We start from the raw sequence: 19,670 nt of genomic DNA, 5'->3' as shown, positions 1-19,670 counted from the left end.
TGCGATACCCCGCGGTTTCAACAAGGGGTACTACTACACATTTTTCTACTTCAAGAATGATAACACGCTACACGTGAGTCTACTTCCGTCAGTAATTAATGATTACTTGTCACCTGAATATGTAAATTATGTCCTAAACTAAAGAAGAGCAGCCGGAAAAGCTGGTTTTCTTCAATAAGGGCGCTCATCAAGAATACCTTGGTGCGTCATCTATCGTCTGTGTGCACATGCTCTTGGCAAAAAATACCCTATAATAATGGTAACATTCGAACTACTGGAAAATGGTTATCACAATATGTCCAAAGAATACAATAATCTTTTATGGATGATTTATGGTCTAATTTGTTGTTCAGTGGCTTCTCAAAAGAAGCAGTCACTTGACACTGTATGTTACAGCACTGTCTCTGGTCTTAGGAAAACTATAGAAAGTACAATTGTTCTTTGCAATAACAAAGATTTACGCGGAGGCCTTGTTTTAATTGCATGGCTTAGATTCTTAGAAAAAACTTTTTGATGGCATTGCTGTAGCACACAAGGTACGCGGAACCCGCTCAGTTCTCTTGCGTTACGTGAAAACATCTTCGAAACGACTAAAGGGCATTAAAATGTACATGGCTGCACACTGTGTGAAAACGGTGTTTTCAAATGCAAGACCTATTTGATTTTCAACCTGCCCCAATCCTAGAAATAATTATTAGCCAGTGTGAATAATTTGAACATTTATCTAATTAAACATAACAGAAATTGGCCGTGATCCATCCAACCAATCTTATGTTTCATAGATAAGTATTGTTACGTTGCAGAAGTCACATACAAAGATGTATTTAAGATATATACAAGAGGGACAACCATGCATAAGTAAGATGGCTGTCGAGACCGATTCTACCTCTACAAGTAAAGTTGTCTTCTTCTGACTGGCGCCACTTTTGGTTCCGCCGTAACACAACCCCCGCCTGTAAAGGCGCCGTCTATGCGCTAACTGTAAGGAAGGTGGCCTCACGGCAAAGTAAGGCATCAGCCGGGAAATGTGTACGACGTCTGTGGAGACAAGCGAGTCCAGTGGAGAGATCTCGTAGTTCACATCGCCAAGCTGACACAATATCGTGCAGGGCTCGGTGTAGCGCGGCAGTAGCTTTCCATACAAGCCGACGCGGCTACACGGTTTCCATAGGGGGACAACAGAGCCAGGAGTGATCGAACGTCCCGATGTCTGCTGCCGTACCGGATTTTCTGCGCGGCCTGAGACTCATTGAGCCGGGAGCCGGCAATATGGCGTGCCGTGTGAGCCCGGGGGAAGACGTCTTAAACATATTCAATGGGAGCGTTCATCGAGAAACAAAGTAGTGTGTCATATGGCAGAGACGATTGGCGGCCGAACAGAAGATAAAAGGGTGAAAAGGCAGCAGTCCCGTGACGAGACGAATTAAAGGCAAATGTCACGAAGGGTAATGAAGGGTAACGGTTAACGGTGTGGGGAACGGCCAAATTTTTTTCAAGCAATATGTCAGCGGAGGGGCATAGTACATGGACGCCATCAGCAACAGATAGGAACGACAGTATAGTGACGAACCTAGTGGCTTGAGGCGATAGGTGGATGTATTCGGGAGAGCATAACCGTGGTTGTGTGACCGGTGCACTATAGCAGCCGTGAGGCAGTACAAGCTGAATGAGACTAGACGCGCAATCAAGGAGGGCTGAGTGGAACAATAAAAAGTTTAGGCCGAGTATAACATCGTAAAGACATTGCGCTAAAGCAGGCAAGCAAAGCAGTCATTAGGCGCCCCGCACTGCCAATGCGAGCTATGCGCATACCAAGCAGGGTAGGTGTTCCTCCGTCAGCGACGCGGAAGGTGCGTGACGCAGAGCGTGCGTGCGAGAACTTTATTCATGCGTCGGCGCAGTTGGGCACTCACCACGGATACGTGAGCGCTAGTGTCAATGAGTAACGGGACGCCGACGCAATAGATTAAAACGTCCACCAAGTTCTGCTTGGTCGGCAAAGTGATCAGAGGGTTTTGCGTTGGAGTCGTCAAGCAGCGTCACCTACGGTAGCTGCATCGCTTAGTTTTGCGGTGACAGGCGTCGGGTCTGCATGGCGGACGGTGGGCGACGAGTCGGCGGCAATTGGGACAATGGTCAACGACCTGGTGGTGAACGGGTCAGGTGATGTCAGAATGATGCAGATGGACTGTTGTAAGGAGCACTAGCATCATTCTTTGGCTTTTGTGATGCCAATAAAGGTTGGCAATGACGCTCGATCCATTCGAGGCGATAATAACTGGGGATTGGCGGTCGCAGAGGGGAGGAGAGAGGATGGTTGTTACAATGGCGAGCAACGTGACCGATACGCCGGCAGGTAGAACAGATTGGCCGATCATCTGTGGTTCGCCACTCGGCCGGGTTTCGGTCGCGTACAGGATACCGCGGACCAGTACATGGACCTGGAGTATGAGACAGCTGTGAAGTGGCAATGACACATACAGAACGAACTCAAAGGTTAGCCAGTTCATCTCGGACTATTGCCCGCACGAATGCTGCTGTAGGCATGTTCGGCTAACTGGGACGCGAAGAAAAGGCCTGCAAGGTCACAAGGTCACACAAGAACCTTAGCTTCGATTTCTCGCAGCAATATCCGCATCATGCCATCCGATGACGATGGTCATCTCAATCCTAGCCTGTCGTCACAATAGAATGTCGGAGCTGTGTTCGGCAGACGTCCGAGCGGCATTGAAATGCGGCGGCTCTTGGCCTCTTTTATGATGTCCTGTACGGTTTCACAATTTTCGCACATGAGCAAGCATCATCAGCGAACCCCTTCAGTACACGCCCAACCTTGTCTGGCTGGGCCATATCGCCGTCGGCGTTACGGCACAGAGCCAGCACGTCCTGAATGCAAGAGACGCATGATTCTGTAACCGTCTGGGCGCGGGTTGCTAGTTATTTCTTAGCGGTGCTCTTCCGCCCGGCGGGACGGTTCAACAAGTCCCTCAGCATCCGTTTGCACGCGCCCCTGACAACCTCGTGGTTGTCATACCACACTTTGGCCGTGCCTTGTAGGCAGAGGACCAAGTTAGCTAACCCATTTGTTGTGGGCACTTACACGCTCATACGTGGCGATCCAGTGTTCCACGTCAAGGTGGTCGCTGCCGCAGAACGTTCCTGGATCCTACGGCTGAGCCAGCAGAACCGTCGGTGTTGTAGGCGTTGATGTGGGCCGCGTCATGTCGGGTCCGGTTTCGTCCGTCATGCTGTCCACTCCCAGGGGACTACCCCTGCGGAGCTCCGGCATTAGAAAAATTTCTAGCAACATTGTTTACACCGGCTTTAGACTAGTGAGCAGAAACTACCAACAGTATACATCCTAACAACGCTCTAGTAACATCCTAGAAACAATGGGCCATCAACTCCCGATAGAAATGTGTTCATAGGATGTCTTTAAACTTCCTAACAATTTAATATGAACATTCGTCTTTATACACCCTAGTAACATTCTTTCAAAAGAAGAATGGCATATATCCTCTGCCAAATTTCTACCAACAACCTATTAACATTCCTCCAATTGAAAAATTTTTGTTAAAATTAAATTATGGGGTTTTACGTGCCAAAACCACTTTCTGATTATGAGGCACGCCGTAGTGGAGGACTCCAGAAATTTCGACCACCTGGGGTTTTAACGTGCACCTAAATCTAAGCACACGGGTGTTTTCACATCTCGCCCCCATCGAAATGCGGCCGCCGTGGCCGGGATTCGATCCCGCGACCTCGTGCTCAGTAGCCCAACACCATAGCCACTGAGCAACCACGGCGGGTTCCAAAAAAATTTTTTTTTGTAAATGTTATGCCAACTTCCTACCAACCCCCTATGAACAGTCCTTCTTTATAGGCCATATTAATTGAAGGATGTTTGTAAACGTTCTCTTTATGCACACTACCATATATACTTTATACACCCTAGTAACATCCTGTCAACAATTGGCCGCCGTACTTCAATTGAAGCATGTTCATAGATGGTCTGTAAACATACTAGTAACAGTCAACCAACCCAACTCTTTAGGCCCTGTAGGAACATTGTGGCAACTTTTTTTTTTACTTACATGTGCTTATGCACCTGCTACTGCCTTTTACTAGCACCCTAGTAACATTTGTCCTACATACAAACCTACACTCTAAGAAAAGTTTACACCATTTGAGTCGTATCTTGCCACACAAAAATAAACGTGATCTGTGTTGTCCGAATTTCCTTTCTTTAATGCTGCAGGCCGGGTACTTCCCAGTAACGACCGGCATGCGCGTTATGAGCATGACATACCATTGCCGACAGGAAAGTAGCGGGCGTGGCGTTTTCAAGGAAGGAAAAGCAAGCAAGTCAGATGAAGGTTATTGTTGTGCGGCAGATAAAGTGCAAACTTTTTTAGAGTGTAGTAGTTTAGCATAAACATGTGTCAGTATGTGTGAACACGTTGGCAAAAGGCAGCATGCGACCTAGAAGATGCATGTACATGGAAAACAGATGACGGTCCGCATTAAAAGAAGTTTATTCGCACAAAAATATTTACAGAAAATTATGAGCAAGGTAATAGGGAAAATAATCAAAGTAATATATAAAAATAACTTAGTTGATTACGGTGTGGCAGCTGTCGCATAATCTTTAGTAAGAGTCGATGATAATGGATTTTTACATTCAGAGCTGATGTCTCTGAGAATGCTTGCATAGTGAACCCTGCACAGAAAAAAGACGGTCAGTGTTAACATCATGTTCAGGTTAGCACAACACATATAGAGAACAGCTTTTTAGCAAGGTTCGCATGCAAGTTCACCTGAATGATGAAATTATAGCCGTCATCCCTGTATACTTGCAGAGGAAATAGCAACAATGGGGCACATTCTGCAATGCAAATCCTCTGCTGCGTTGTGCTTACTACGCGTTATTAAAATTAGGAAAGTGTCCAAGGTCGTTTCCGCGAAAGAGGAAACAGCCTCAAAACTATTGTTATGGACCCCGAAGTTGCGGACTGAATAATTTACAGTTTCCCAAAATGTTTTCCTAACCAATGTTCTGCACAAATAATTTACTCACTCAAAAAGTCAAATACGTGGCTTATTCATGGTGAAATTTGTAGCGCGCCCAATGGACAAGGATGCAGAAAAGGTGAGCACACGAGCGCTTACTCACAATTGTTAATTTTTGGAGAGACACAGAACATAAAAGTGCCAGTTACCGGCACCGAGCATGTGGAAAACGAGTCATCAATTTTCATATAAACCGATTACAAATCTTGAAGCAGTGCAAAACGAATCATCAAGTGTCATATAAACAGATTACAAAGCTTTTATTTTTTTTATTTCGTCATTCATCATTAGTACAGAAGGAGGTCCCGGAGTTACAACTGTCAGGGGGACCTCCTATTAGTAATTTAACATTGCATGAATTAATACATTTTGGCAACATAGCAGCGACAGACATCAGAAAACGCGAAGTTAATGAAAAAATAAACAAATACAATAGGTTGCTTACAATAATTGAAGTTCAAAACAAGCAAATGAAAACGATACAACGTATGAATAAATAAATATGTAGTATTTGACACGTTATGGAACATAGGAATGACACATGTCAAAGAACACGGGGTTAATGTAACAGATAATTAGAAATAAATATATGCTTACAATACGCAAAGTACAAATGTTATATACACTATGCGACAAAAAATTTGAAATGCCTAAGAAAGGAGAAAAAAGAAGACAAAGGAAGACATAGAATAACCAATAAATAAAGGCTGTCGATACAATAGGTAAGTACAGAACCATTGAAAACTGGGAAATAGATTTGTCCACAATACATACTTATAGTAATGAATCAGTAGCCAGTAGTGTCGTTAGTAAATATTTCTTCGTCTCTCTCCTGAATGTTAATGTTGTGCGGCAGGCTTTAATATGGGGTGGTAGATTGTTCCAGTATTTAATGGCCGTAAAAAGGGAAGTAAACATTCCATAATTAGTGTTTATTCGAGGAAGTAAAAATTGTTGTTAGAGGAAAATCTCGTATTGTTAGTGTTGGTAAGAGCAGAGTTATTAAATGCATCTAAAATTATTTCATGATTTAGTGTGCGGTATATTAGTAAAACCAATTTGAGCTGGAGCACGTAACGTAATGGTAGTATATTTAAGGAACTGAAAATTGGTACTGCATGTGACATGTAACTAGAGAAATTAATGATCCTCAAGGCTTGATTTTGTAAATGTTGTAGATGTATTATGTGCGAGCAATATGTTTCCCCAAACTGAGATGCAGTATTGTAAGTGACAGTGAATAAATGCGTGATAAAGTGAAGTTCTGACGTTTTGTGGAAAATACGAGCGCGTTAGGATTAGTACTCTTATTCCAAAGGCAATCTTTTTTGAGACCATGTCAGCATGCAAGTTAAATTTAAGTTGGGGGTCAAGTTTGACGCCAAGGAAGACAACTTCATGTGCAGGTGAGAGAACATGAGTTTGTAAGACGAGCGGTGGCGCGGGAGCGATGACGCGTTTATTTGTATGAAAAAGCATAAACTGAGTTTTCGAAGGGTTGATCTGAAGTTTGTTACTTGTGCACCACGCAGATAAGTTGCTTAGGTCAGAATTTAGTCGTTTTATTACAGTATTTATGCATTTGCTATTAGTAAATATAGTCGTGTCGTCAGCATATAGAATAGATGAAGTACTGGTTAAACAGTGAGGAAGGTCATTAATGTACACTAGGAAAAGTAAAGGGCCTAAAAGTGAGCCTTGTGGGACACCCTTAGCGACTGGTTTAGTACGTGAAAGTGAACCTCCGAAATTTACAACTTGAGTTCTGTTAGTCAAATAACTGCGGATGAGCGTAAGAGCTGGGCCACGAATGCCCAGAGCTTCTAACTTGTAAGAAAGGATGTTATGACAGATGGTGTCAAATGCTTTACTGAAATCAATGAAAACTGAACCAACAATATGGGAGTTGTCAAGGGCATGTTTTATTTTGTCAGTGAATGATGTTATAGCTGTTTCAGTCGAATAACATTTACGAAACCCGTGTTGTTCAGGCGAGAGAAGATTAAATTTGTGAAAGTAGTTTGTTAAGCGGGTTACAAGTAGTTTCTCAATGACCTTGCTAAAAAAAGATAGCATGCAGATAGGACGGTAGTTTGAAATTAATTCTTTGTTACCTTTTTTTAATATAGGAGTTATTTTACCGTGTTTTAGTTCATCGGGGAAAACACGTGTTATGAACATGCAGTCAACAATGTGCGCGAGTACATCGGCGATATGAGATGATACTAATTTGATTTTAGAAGGTTGTAAATTATCAAGGCCAGGACCTGTAGTTTGTAAACTAGCGATTGAATCGGATACTTCTTTGGGTGATGTAGGGAACAAGTAAAATGAATAAGGGGTTTGCCTGAGTACTGGCTGTGGTATACTGTCTAGTGAATGATCATGTGTAGGACAGAAAAAAGTATTGAATTCATTTGCGATATCAGTGGCTTCCGTTACTACCCTTGTTCCTGTATTAAGTTGGTTCAGTGCGTGGTTTGGTGAAGACAGATGAAAAAGGACCTAATGGTATCCCAGGTTTTGCGGGTGTTATTTGTGTGTTTAACAATCGTTTTCTCAAAGTAGGAACGCTTGGCTTCTTTCAAGAGTCTGGTAAGTGTGTTAGAATAAGTTATGTACCGCGACTTTAAAGTTACATTAAAAGGTTGGCGTTTTAATTTTTTTATGGAGGTTATCACGTTTTTTTAATACTTTTTAAGAGGGATCCTGTTATCCATGGGTTTCTAGGGGCGGAGAACCAGTGAGTATTTTGTGTTAGGCTAGTACATTGCGAGTACACGCTTTTAACTTTGTTGTTAAATTGTTCGAATGCCAGGATTGGGTCTGTTATAGAAAGAATCGGGTTCCAGTCGATTTCAGCAATTTGACTAATGAACTTAGTGGTGTGAAAGTTTGCCGTTTTTATGTTTCGTTGGTACGGTGTGTTAATAGACTTTAATAGAACGAATATGGGATAGTGGTCTGTTATGGGAACAGTGACTACGCCAGCACATTGCTCTAGGTGTAAGTTTGATAATACATGATCTATTAAAGAGAGATCCGGACGGAGGACATCTTGTGGGTACGGTTATTAATGAATGTAGGCCATATCCCGCATAGCAGTTGGTATAATTAGAGCAGTGACTATCATTGGGGTTAGTAATATCTATGTTTATGTCACCGAGGATGACAACATTTTTGTTTTCGTTTGTAATGATGTTCAAGATAGCATCTAGTTGAGAACAAAAGTTTGCAGAGCAAGATGATGGGGAACGGTATACTGATCCAATTGTTGTGTTTCTACTGTTAGCTGAAAGAAAAGTTTTATCGAATTCCAAAAATACAGATTCAACGTTAGGGCAAGAGAAAGATAGATCATGGCGACGGTGATATGGATGGTTATCTTGGACAAGAACTGCTGAACCACCATACCGAACATCCTTACGGACACATACTTCCATTGTGCATCCGGGTATACCAAATAGCTTGCTATCAGCGTTTGTCAACCATACTTCTGAGAGGCAAATGATAGTGAAAGGGTTATTTAGATTAGAAAAGAAATATATCATGTTATCATAGTTCTTTGAGAGGCTACGTATGTTGAAGTATCAGGGATTTATGGGTGAGCCTGCTGTTATTTAGTGAACGTTTTAGTTCTTCTGAAGAAAAATACATTGTTTGGAATATTTATTTGATTAGATGTAAAAACGGAAGGCTTGGACAGCTACGAGGCGATTAGCGAAAGGTCGCGTGTGCTAGAAATAACGTACACGCGGCCTCCTCCTGTCTTTCGTGCTTTGATGCGGCAGTTGTCCGTCCATAGCAATTTCCAGTTGTGCTGCTTTTTTAGTTCGAGGGCTTGAGCACACAGACCTTTGTTGTCTTGTGTTAAGTGGTCGTTAATAAAAACTTTCGCTTCTGCAGATGGAGGGAAGCCGAGAGTAGTAGTGTTTAGTCATGCTTTTCGGGCCTTATTTATGAAATCAGTCTTAGTGCGGGAACAGAAGCGTGCAATTATATGTTTATCCTTCTTCGCAGGGACGCGGTGAACAATGTCTATGTCAGATGGTGCCACAGGACAGCCAATCTTGTCGCCGATTTTTTGGAGAACAGCTACACAACTCTCGCCCTGTGTGGACGGCACACCCCGGATCTCGACATTGTTTGTACGAGAATACTGCTCGAGGTCCGCTACCCTTCTAGCCAGCTTTTCGTTTTCCTTTGCGAGTGTTTTGTTCTCTGCATTCACAGCGTCACATTTTCCCCTCGATTCTTCGTACAGGTGGTTCATCATGCGCAAACTTTCACGCATTTCTGCGATTTCTTTCCGAAGGGCGTCAACATCGCGAGCAAGTTCTGCATTACTGGGCATTGCTAAAAAACCGCGGGAGCAACCTTGGCAGCAGCAGGCGTGACAAAAGTTAAGAACAAAATTGTAAATGCCGTATAAAAGCGAAGACTAACCTGCGTAACCAAAAAAGTACTGCTCAGTGGTGTGTCCTTGTTGCCACGGCTGCTGCTGCCAAGTGAAGCGCAGGACCAAACGGATCCCTTTTTTGTAGTGCTGGCGGCGCCACGGAGCGGTCCAGTTCAGTGGTAGCGTTGCGAGATGTCACCAGGTGGCCACGGTGATATCGACTGGCGGGGATGGTGGGCGTGGAGTCCACGTGCCAAGATAGCCGTATGCTTGTCAGCACGACGGCGGTGGAAATCAACGCTTGCCGATTACTGTGCTCCGATCTGCGTAACCAAAAAAGTACTGCTCAGCGGTGTGTCCTTGTTGCCACGGCTGCTGCTGCCAAGTGAAGCGCAGGACCAAACGGATCCCTTTTTTGTAGTGCTGGCGGCGCCACGGAGCGGTCCAGTTCAGTGGTAGCGTTGCGAGATGTAACCAGGTGGCCACGATGATATCGACTGGCGGGGATGGTGGGCGTGGAGTCCACGTGCCAAGATAGCCGTATGCTTGTCAGCACGACGGCGGTGGAAATCAACGCTTGCCGATTACTGTGCTCCGATCTGCGTAACCAAAAAAGTACTGCTCAGCGGTGTGTCCTTGTTGCCACGGCTGCTGCTGCCAAGTGAAGCGCAGGACCAAACGGATCCCTTTTTTGTAGTGCTGGCGGCGCCACGGAGCGGTCCAGTTCAGTGGTAGCGTTGCGAGATGTAACCAGGTGGCCACGATGATATCGACTGGCGGGGATGGTGGGCGTGAAGTCCACGTGCCAAGATAGCCGTATGCTTGTCAGCACGACGGCGGTGGAAATCAACGCTTGCCGATTACTGTGCTCCGATCTGCGTAACCAAAAAAGTACTGCTCAGTGGTGTGTCCTTGTTGCCACGGCTGCTGCTGCCAAGTGCGCAAGCTTGAAGCAGTATTCAAGAATACAAATTCTTTGTCAGTGATAGCAACCAATGGCTGACGGATGCATATTTAGCACGCCTTATTATACGGACCGCTTCTAAAATTTCACATGTTTCTTTATTTTTATTCGAAAAGAAAATATGAGTGTCAAAAAATACCAGTTCACAATGACATAGGTTACAATGGTTAAACAAGTGCGAATGATTTTCTTTCACATTCGCGCTTGTCTAATCAGCGCAACCTATGACATTGTGAACCGTGAAACTATAGGCTCAATATTTCACTACCTCTCATTCTGTACAGCCAGAGTAAGAACAAGCAAAAAAAATTCATGATCAGACAACATTTACCGTACAATAAGTGATCGCGACCGCTGTGGAAACGTATTGTTTGTACGCTTCGCTTTATAGCAACTTCATGCAAAGTGCATGACACCGCATTGCTCAAAAATGTAAGAAAATTCTTCTTAAAATATTAGACGTCATTACAGTTCGTGCTATAATAACCTGCCAAAATGCGGCATCATAGGAAACTTAAATCAAAATAATATCAAAATAATGTTTATGAGAAATAATGAAAAAGAACATACCTTTTATTACAAGTTGGCGACAGACAAAACTTCGGCACTATGCCGTCTTGAGAAACAACTGTTTGCTACTTGTGCAGTGCGCAGTTTCAAGCATGGACAATGCCAATATTAAATGACTTCACACGACACTCGCAGCTGACAGAGAAGTTGCGGAAACGTTCACATCACGTTACGAAGAAAGCTCCGTGGGCTTCGCAAGCACGTTGCTGGTTGGCTTTCATCGATGAATCATCTACAACACAGCATAAGCATAAACAGCAGCAAAATAGGCAGATTGTTTCTCAATACACGACCAAACACCTACATCGCTCTGACTGTACCACGTCCGAGTAGCAAAGGAAGTGATGACGATGGTCTCCTTCCTAGCCCCGAGTCGGACCACTGTCAAATTTGTGCGCATGTGCGAGAGAGGCATGTGAGATTCTTGCCATCCATCCGCTTCACCTTGACCACAGCTGAACTAAAGCCCCTCTTTACACCGAACCAAGCACTCCCCCTTCCTCCCTAGACATTCATCACCTCTCGGTGGCAGGTGTGGCGGGCCTTTGTGTGCGCATCCCCTTCTGGGAACTGCACTCAGAGGGAGGAGTGCAGTTCTTAGAAGGGGATGGCCGAGGTTGAAAGAAAAAAAAAAACCTGACAACACAGCCGGTTTAATTTGGTTGTGCATGTAGGGGCTGTGTAATTTTATCTTTCGAGACAGTTATTGTTCTGAAAACCGACTTGTTTCTCCAAGTGTAATAAAAATTGAAAAATATAATCATATAGGGCAGATTATCTGGTTATACTATTTTGCGCAAAAACATCCTTTAGCGCTTGCTACTTTCAGAGGCAAAAATTTGCTTCATGGCGCCCAGTGCGAAATAATGCTGAAGTCTAATGTACTAGTATTTTATAGTGAAATAGACGTCCAAAGCGTGGCGGCTATCACACCACCGGTTTTCAGACGCCCGAAGCATGGAAGAAGGATGGCCTTTGATATCATGGCTCTTGGTATGCCGAATGCTATAATTACGAATGTCGTAAGGGCGACACAACACCTTGTCGGAGCTCAGACTTTTATCGTCGTGATATAAAGAGAATGCACTGAACATTAGGAGTGCATAGTTATCCTTTTCGATCTGTTTTCTCACACAACAAGCAACCATCGCCTAAAAGCAGATCAGTTGACATAGTTAATTTGCCTTCGCTTTGATGCAACGTCTTATTAGTTTCTTTTAATGTGCAGAAGAGGTCTGTAGGAGGCAGGGACGAAAACGTGCGAATAGAGACGGGAACAACGCTACATTTTTTATGTAAAGTGACAATAATTTCATTCTTTTTTAACAGAAATGTGTTACTTGCGAAGAGTTGAGCTTTTCTTTATATGCGATCTGTGCGCTTTCTCAGGTCAACACTCGCTCTCACTCAGCAGCGGCTGTATTTTGCAGCCTTTTGGTTATTCGAGCGGCAACGTTACAGTGCCGTGTTACTCTATACTTCGGCTCTTTTTCTTCTTACAATTATGGTGACGCGACTTTACTGAGATGTTCAAGCTTAGGGCGTATTATTCATACCACGCAGTGCACTGACCAGATTTTCTTGTTGTAAAGGTAATTGGTGGCCTTGGAATAACAGTGCGTTGTAAGGGCCGGTTTCACCTCTAGCCGCACGGCACACCACCCGCCTGCCCGTACGCATGTAGTCGGGTGAAAACTTGCAGATTTCGCAGACTGGTACAGATATTTCGGTTTACACAGCATGTCCGAGCCCAGGCTAAAATTTGCGAACCAGTGTGCGAAATGTGCAGTTTTCCGGACGGCCGCACGCGTGCGGTAAGCGGGCGGTGTCACGGCTAAAACGTAAATCTTTAATTAATCAGCCCCAAGGCAGGGACAAAGCTGTGTAACTGGTACGCCGCCTGCACACTACTCCGCTATCATACCGGTCAGGTGGTGTAGCGCAAGCAAATTTTCTCAAAGTGAGCTGACGTCACCGCACGATCAAGTAGTCCTGTAGAACCTTTAAAAAGATTACTACTAACAGTTTACGGACATATTTCATTAAACATTTTAAACAAATCTGCCGCGGACTTGGATTGGAGCTGTGATTAAAACAAAATGATGATCCCTCAGTATGTCATATATCGGCGTTATTGCATGTTAGAAAATTTTATCAAAAACTCTAAAGTTTTCTCCCCTTCTAAATATTTTTCGGTGAACAGTACGAGGTGTTGACGCACTGTGGATACATGTCCTTCAGAAAAAAAAAATTGATGATGTATAGTAAACCGTTGCTTACACAAAAGCAATGAGGCTTTTCAAGGAGTACTAAAGTTCTTATTTAGATAAAAGCTAGAAGAAGATATGTTAACGGCGTACATAAAATATTCTTTACACAAAAGTAAGAAGGAAGTCTTTTAATGGTACACTTAAAATATTCTTTATACAAAAGTAAGAAGGAAATATTTTAACGGTGTATTTACAATATTCTTTACACAAAAGTAAGAAGGAAGTCTTTTAACAGTGTTTTTAAAATATTCTTTATACAAAAGTTAGAACGATATCTTTTAACGGTGTATTTAAAAGATTCTTTGTACAAAAGTAAGAAGGAAGTCTTTTAACGGTGTACTTAAAACATTCTTTAAACAAAAGTAAGAAGAATGTCCGTTAACAGTGTAGTCAAAATATTTCTTATAAAAAAGTAAGACAGACGTATTTTGACAGTGTATGAACAAATGTTATTAGAATGTAAAAGTAAATAGACTGTCTGTAAAGTAAATAAAAATTGGTAGAAGTTCTAAATAATGTTCATAGGCATTTTTGTGAGGGCGTTGTTGTTTCGCGTGGGTACCCAGCACCTCCAGCAATTTGTTACTTTGCAGAAGTCGCTTATAAGATGTATTTGCAACATTTTGAAGCGGGACAATAATGCATAAACAAGATGGCTGCCGAGACCGATTCCACATTCACGTTAAATCGTCTTCTTCTGACAGGCGCCACTTTTGGCTGCACCGTAACAATATTATTATATCATATTTTATTAATATACATACTTATATTATCTTTTTGAATAATTCCTATTATTAATGACGTCGCGTAGGTAGTGACACATACCGAGTGACATAGGTTGGCATCAAATATACTTATTGAAGAGCGGTACTCACAAAGTGGTCATTACCTAGTGGAACAACTAGGTGCTAATGCCTGGTTAGTTGAAGAGTGGCCCGTACACTGTGCCATATACCCAGTGCTCCAAGACTGCGTGAAAAATAGTCGTTGAAAAGCAAAAAAGAGAAACTGGCACATACAGACTGATAGAAGCTGTCGTCAAAGAGCTTCATTGACTACCGCCACATGACCATAGCTACGTACCCTGCGACCCAAGTTGGTCCGACTATTAGTTTTGTGCCCGGTTAACCGAGCAAGCGGCAGGGTGCTCTGCTCATTTAACAATGGTCAGGTAAGGTCAGTTTATTTCCTTAAAGGCCCCTTTATTAGGAGTATCAGAAGAAGCCAACAAACACTGACAACAAGGAAAACATAGGGTAAAATACTTATGCTTAATAAATGAAATAAGGAAACGATAAATAATAGAAATTAATCTGGATGAAAAACAACTTGCCGCAGGTGGGAACCGAACCCACAACCTTTGTACTTCCCGTGAGATGCTCTACCAATTGAGCAACCGCGGCGCCGCTTCCCGATCCACTCTCTTGCGTATTTATGTGTCCAAGTAGAATGTTAGCCAGCGCCACCACTCACAGACTTTGGCGGCGGACGTGGAACGTCCTTTTTGCCGCAGCCGTCACGAGAACATGATCTTGTTTTTTGGGTGAAGGCAACTGGTAAGTAAACCCACACATGCTACCTGAAGGCATCAATGTTGCCGGATTCGAGACCCTCGTTATGTAATAAACGAGAAGAAAGGGGGTTAACCGAAGGGCCCGATATTTATTGGTCATACTGTCATGTGTCTGCGTTATCGGGCGCTCTCGCCCTGATGTCTGAAACGCTGTGTCTGTGACGTCACTTGTCACATGAGTGTTTGCTATATAGATATGCTGCTTGCGTGAAATAAAGGGTTGATGTTATCGTGCCGGGATCGGGGCCAGTCTCAGTTCCTTCCTGCCCGCTGCCCGGCTGCGCTAGGCGTCCGGCTAGGGCCGAAACACAACATGGTGTCAGAAGTGGTATCCTCTGGCATTCGAGGGGCGTTGCCTTAACTTCGTCAACTGGCGCCATGTCAGAACACAACGCAGTCAAGCCCTTTAACGGCATGTTCTCGGTTCCAGCTCCGCCAAGGTTTGACTTCGACCGGACGTCCGAATGGCCTTCTTGGATCCGACTCTTTGATGACTACCGCTTCGCCTCGGGCCTAAATGAGCGGAGTGAAGAAGCGCAGGTCCGGACTCTACGTTATACGATGGGCAGACAAGCAAGAGAAATCTTCTCTACTTTTGCGTGACCCGAACAAGAACAGAAGCAATACGAACCCGTCAGAAAGAAGTCCGACCAGCACTTCGTCGTAGCAAGGAACCTTGTTTATGAGAGCGCATGCTTTCACCGTCGCATTCAAGAACCTGGAGAGTCAGTCGACCAATTTGTTACCGCGTTGCACACGCTGGCGGACCGGTGCGACTACAAGGAAAAAGAGCGCATGATTCGCGACAGGTTCGTGGTCAGCCTGAGGGATGCGAAGCTATGAGTCGCTTCAAATGGATGCGAATTTGACTCGCCAGCGCTTTGGCAAAAGCGCGCTTAAAGGAGACCGTCCAACGACAGCAGCAGCAACTGCGAGAAACCGACAACGAACCCTTGGTAGCGGCGACCAGCAATCTCGACGCGGTCAGCAAGCAAGGGCAGCCCGGAAAGAATTCTTCAGGACAGCACTCGGGCAGCACGTCAAAGAACTGTTCACCTGGAATACAAGGTGCGCACCCGAGAGCACAGTCCTACCGACCAGGCACACCTGGGTCATGCCCCAATTGTGGTCAAGAAGCCTCGTGCCCAGCAAAAGCAGCGAAATGCAACTACTGCGGTTGTTCCGGACACTTTGCAGCTGTATGTTGAAAAAAGGCTGCCCGTGATTGAAAGAAGGTACAACTTTCATCTCTCCATATGGACAAGGGGGCGTATTTCGTTGGCGCGGTGAAAGGGGAGTACTCTAATTCTCGGTATGTACAAATCATTACCGGCACTCCGGTGTTCGCTAATGTAAATTCCAGTGCTGAAGTTTCCGTTGTGCCCTCAACGTTTCCCGGTTTGCCTACCAGGCTAGAAAAGTGCGACCTAATCCTAACAGGCCTGTCGAATGAGCCACTGAATGTTTTGGAAAAGTTTCATGCCACTATCTAGTGGAAACAAAACACTGTCCAGCAAATCGTGTACGTGGTCTCACCATTACGCTCCGTACTTTTGGGTCTCCCAGCGCTTCAGGCTCTAGAAGTTATTAAATTTGCAGACTCGGTCAGTAACGCAACAGCCGTCGAAGCTTCCTACCCGCAGATTTTCAGTGGTCTAGGAGCGATAAAAGGAGAATAGAAAATTAGACTAAAGCCAAACTCTATACCTTTTGTAATTCATGTTGCGCGTCGCATAGGCTTACCCTTGCGTGACCGAGTAAGCAGGAGCTCGAGCGTATGGAGCGAGATGGTGTGATCCTCAAAGTAGATGAATCAACAGAATGATGGGCAGGAATTGTGTCAGTTCTCAAACCATCTGGAGCGGTTCGTATTTGAGTTCACTTGACGCAATTAAACAAGTGTACTTCGCGAGCGCTATGTCATGCCGACAGTGGATGACAGCCTCGGCCTTTTAAGTGGGGACTCTGTTTTCAAAGTTGGACGCCAACTCTGGCTTCTTTCAAATTAAGTTGTCGCCCGAAAGCCAGTTGTTAACTACGTTCATAACGCCAGTTGGGCGATACTTTTTTCAAAGACTGCCGTTTGGAGTAACGTCAGCACCCGAGTTCTTTCAGAAGAAAATGTCGCAGATACTTGAAGGAATCCCAGGCGTGATAAACATGATGGATGATGTGCTCATTTTTGGCAACGACAAGGCTCAACATGACGAGCGCCTGCGTCTTACTTTAGATGGTCTCGCAAGTGCCAGCGTTAAGCTAACCAATGAAAAGTGTTCTTTTGGGGTAACTGAGATAAACTTTCTTGGATGTGTGCTTAGTCGAGATGGCATCAAGCAGGATCCTGAAAAAGTTCGTGCTATCAAAGAACTGGCGACGCCAGCTAACGTGTCTGACGTTCGACGGCTGCTCGGTATGGCTGATCATCAGGCAAGATTCATACCAGACTTGGCTTCGAAAACGGCGCCTTTACGTCACTTGCTTTTGAAGGGTTCCGAATGGACGTGGAGACCAGCCCAAGAGCAAGCGCTGTCGTATGTCAAAGACGTTATCTCTTCGACGCGCGTCATGGCTAACAATGATGTAAAGTACCCTACGATTCTTTCCGCTGACGCGTCATCATTCGGTTTGGGGGCCGTACTGATGCAAGTTCAACCAAACAATGAAAAAAGACCTGTTGCATTTGCGTCACGCTCGTTGACGCCTGCCGAAACCAGATACTCTCAGATTGAGAAGGAAGCGTTGGCAATGACTTGGGCGGCAGAACGATTCGAAGGGCACATCAAAGGTCTTGAAATTTCGTTTGAAACCGGCCACAAACCACTTGTAACGTTGTTGGGAAAAGCACCTTTAGATTCTTTGCCACCTCGTATTCAGCGCTTTTGCATGAGGCTTATGCGGTTCAGCTTTGCGGTTGTGTATGTCCCGGGTAAGAGCCTCGTTACTACAGATGTACTGTCTAGAGCCCCGATTCAGGGAAAACAAATTGATGCTCATGCGCTGAATCTTGGCGAAGTCGCCTAGTTCTTTTCTGGCTGTTTGACAAATGCCGTCGAGGCTAGCAGCAGCCAATGAAGTCTGTCAAGCTCTCGTAAAATTCAGCCTGGAAGGCTGGCCAAAGTTCTCTGCTGTCGATGGCCTTGCGTCCGTACTGGCAGGAAAGAGCAACGCTCACAGTCGCTGAAGGCGTGCTACCCAAAGGTGTGCGGCTGGTGATCCCACAAAAAATTACGCGCTGAGGTCTTGATGCGCTTGCACGAGTCACCAAGGAATTGAAAAATGCAGAGCTCGAGCCAAAGAGTCCGTATTGTGGCATGGGTTGAGTTGCCAGCCGAGAGCTTTGGTGACCGATTGCTCAGTGTGCGCGGAGCACAGGGAACAAAAGTGGGAACCAATGATTCCGACAACCACTCCACAGCGTCCTTGGCAAAAGCTGGGCGTTGATCTTTGCCATATTGAGGGAAAAGAGTATTTGGTGGTCGTAGATTATTTTTCTACATACCCAGAGGGAGCCTTGCTATCTTCAACAAAAAGTGTCACTGTCATTATGCGCCTCAAGAGTTTCTTTGCAAGACATGGCATACCAGAGGTTGTCATGTCGGATAATGGAACACAATTTGTATCTCAGGAATTTCAGTCGTTTGCTCGCGACTATGGCTTCCGCACTGTGACGACGAGCCCCAGATACGCGCAGGCAAATGGGGAAATAGAAAGGATGGTCCAAACAATTAAACGGCTGATTATAAAAGCTAAGGACCCCTATCTTTCGCTGTTAGCGTACAGGGACACCCCAGGGCCCCTTGGAAAAAGCCCTGCACAGCTTCTGATGGGCAGGCGGCTACGCGCAACAGTTCCTGTCCCTCCCAAGTGCCTTCTGCCGCAGAGGGTGAGCCTGAAAAAGTTCAGAGATCGCGATGTAACCATCTGGCAGCGTAGGTACTTCAATAGTCGTCATAGAGCTCTTCCGCTGCCAGTCCTCAAACCAGGAGCGGAAGTATGGGTGACAGACTGCAAAGTGAAAGCGCGAGTCTTGCGTCTTGCACAACGTCCGAGGTCGTAGGTAGTTAGAACTTCTACTGGTGTAGTCCTAGAAAGAAACAGAAAATTCCTGGTTCACTTTGTTTCCCAGCAGAATGACTGCGCGGAAGGAGGTAGCTATTGAGTTTCCGCAGGCATATGATAGTCGGGTAGAAATGGAACGGAAAACTAATCCATCTGAAAGAAGGCACCTGCCGATCCATCTAATACTACCTTGCCACCAACTGACCCTCCTGGATATAGAACGCGATTTGGCCGTCATGTCCGACAGCCAGACCGATATGGGTTCAGTAACTGACGGTTATATTGCTTGGATCATCGGTTGCTTCCAGAAAAAGTGTTCATCGTTTGTTGGGTGCAGTGCTAAGTTCCGTTGAAAATGTAGATGTAGCTTTTCAGAAAAAAAGGGGAGATGTGCTGATAGCGCCTGTTCCCCGTGTCATGTGTCTGCGTTATCGGGCGCTCTCGCCCTGATGTCTGAAACGTTGTCTGTGACATCACTTGTCACATGAGTGTTTGCTATATAGATATGCACCTTGCGTGAAATAAAGGGTTGTTGTTATCGTGCCGGGATCGGGGCCAGTCTCGGTTCCTTCCTGCCCGCTGCCCGGCTGCGCTAGGCGTCCGGCTAGGACCGAAACACCACACATACCGTAAGAAGCCAACAAACACTGACACCAAGGACAACACAGGAGAAATTAATTGTACTTACTAATAGAAATCGGGACCCTCGGCTAACCCCCTTCTTGTTTAGTACATAACGAGGTTCTCGAATCCGGCAACATTGAT

At 44.9% G+C, this 19,670-nt stretch overlaps 1 pseudogene; it reads left to right on the top strand.

Moving 5' to 3' along the window:
* Positions 1-15,251: 15,251 nt before the first annotated feature.
* LOC129382784 (uncharacterized) lies at positions 15,252-16,071 on the top strand (annotated as a pseudogene).
* Positions 16,072-19,670: the final 3,599 nt, after the last annotated feature.

Source organism: Dermacentor andersoni, chromosome 6 (assembly GCF_023375885.2).
Source record: "Dermacentor andersoni chromosome 6, qqDerAnde1_hic_scaffold, whole genome shotgun sequence".
NCBI classification, from domain to species: domain Eukaryota; kingdom Metazoa; phylum Arthropoda; class Arachnida; order Ixodida; family Ixodidae; genus Dermacentor; species Dermacentor andersoni.
Note: the sequence above shows the minus strand (reverse complement) of the source record. Positions and strands in the feature narration are given on the sequence as shown.